Below are 2,122 nucleotides of genomic sequence, written 5' to 3'. Positions count from 1 at the left end.
AAAGCTTAACAGATAATTCAAGAACAGACGCGGAGATGAAATCCTCCAACACCCAGCATTTGCTAGTGCACGCCGCCAGCAGATCCTGTTCATAAAAAAAAAGGAATTTGTTTGTGTTTTATGTTTTATAAAAACAAAATAAAAATAATTAATTACAGATGATAAAGTGAGATTCGTATCAAACGCCAAAATATCAAGCAGCCCTTCTTGTGGTAATCCATCATTGAGTAAGCGTAATGCAGCCTGAGCCACCGGCATCCTTAAACAATGAATTGCATCAACAGCAATCAAAAGAAGTTCTTGGGCTGCTGCTGCATTTATTAAAGTTGTATTTCCAGAAACCTGAGGCACTAAACCCTCAAGTTCCGTCAATGTTGCCAGCAGATCAGCATCGCTGGCCGACCGCACGCTGCGCAGTGCTTGCAAGCACAGCTCCTGGGTTTCGATTCCTTCGCGCTCCATTTTGAACGCGTAAAAAAAGGAAACACAAAAGTAAACAAATAAGAATTATTATACTGATGAAATGAAGGCGGAAGAAGCGGAGTTTGACCAGTGCTTTCTCTGATTTTCGTGCAGAAAACTCTTGCCAATCGCGCGAGATCGACGGGAAGCAAAATGCAAAAAGGGGGGAAAGCGAGGGAAATATACTTCTTAGACTGGCAAAGAGTACAGTTTGATAGGAACTGAATTATATTATTTTGGTTTTATTTCGGTTAATAGGAGCTAAAGATACGGATCAACTGCCGTCTGTGCTGAACTCGGCTAGAGGAAAGCGGCAAGGTGCATGTACACCCCACCAATACACTAACTCTTCACGGGATATACCCGATATATGAAACATGAAACTACTACAGATAAACTTCTACTATTTATAAGGAATATGAATACCTCTATCCAGCTACAAAACCGCCAGACAGAGTTCGGCTCCGCCGGCGCAATGGCCGCAACGACGTGAATTTCTTGAATTTGAATATCAACGTCGTACGACAAATGTATTGCCGAAAGTATTTTAACTATTTCAACTTTATTTATTTATTTTTTCTAAAAAAAACGGCGTAGTTTCTACTGTTGCTGCAGCTCAGCTCAACTGCAACCCTCGCCAGTTGCTGCTAGCCAATATGTTTCAAGCCGTTCTGCACAGCTGCTGCCGCCGCTCTCTCTGTAGCTTCATTCACTCGATCATCGATAAAAATAAAAGTTTTGAATTTTCATCAAAACTTTTACTAAAAGTAGTAAATAATATATTGATCGTTTGTTGCTTCTTTAGTAGCAGCCACACCCTCAACCGACCGCCAAAGCAGCCGAAGCTGCAACACCGCCCCACGGCCACCGGCAGCGGCGGTGGCAGCGTTAGTAGTTCAGAGCCCGCTTTCTTGTAGTATCAATAAGCTTTTAATATTTATACTTTGTTCCGTTTGCTTTACTCAATTAAAAAGGAGGAGTACAGACAGCAGCTCGCGGGGTCCACCGCTTCCTTTGTTCTTGCGCATGCAGCCACGCCACTCAGCCCGCCTGAATTTGGTCGTATTGGTGTTACTGCTGTCTCTACACTTTGTGGAAGATTGTTTAGGGTTTAGGGTTTAGGGTTTAGGGTTTACGGTTAGGCCTGGCATCGGTTGGCTGACACGCCACCACTCACGGGGGCTTCACTCGTACAGCTTTCTTGCCGTTGTTTGTCTCTTCTGCTGCTCGGCCTGCGTCAAGGCGGCTCTCTTTGCTTCTCTTCTTCTTCCCTTTCAGTATCACAATAAGCTCTGTCGAGGGTTTAGGGTTTAGGGTTTAGGGTTTAGGGTTTTTGCGGCTCTCCGCCGACGTTCGTCCTTTCAACAACCAACAAACAGATCGCGCTGCTGCAGACAGCAACAGTACAGACACGAGCTGCAGCTGCAGCAACAGCAGCAAAGCAAGAAGCAGCATCACTGGCCAACTGCAGCGCCAAGTCCACCGAGGCGGCAACTGTCCACCAGCAGCAGCAGCAGCAGCAGCAGCAGCAGCAGCAGCAGCAGCAGCAGCAGCAACAGCAGAATATACGTGGGGATTTTTTGAGCCCCAGCAGCGCCAGCTGCTGCAGTTGCTGCAGTTGCTGCTGTTTTTTTTGTCCAGGTAGTTGCAGCAACAGACA

This window comes from Eimeria mitis, genomic scaffold (assembly GCF_000499745.2).
Source record: "Eimeria mitis Houghton genomic scaffold, Emh_scaff2627, whole genome shotgun sequence".
Classification (NCBI taxonomy): Eukaryota; Apicomplexa; class Conoidasida; order Eucoccidiorida; family Eimeriidae; genus Eimeria; species Eimeria mitis.
Note: the sequence above shows the minus strand (reverse complement) of the source record.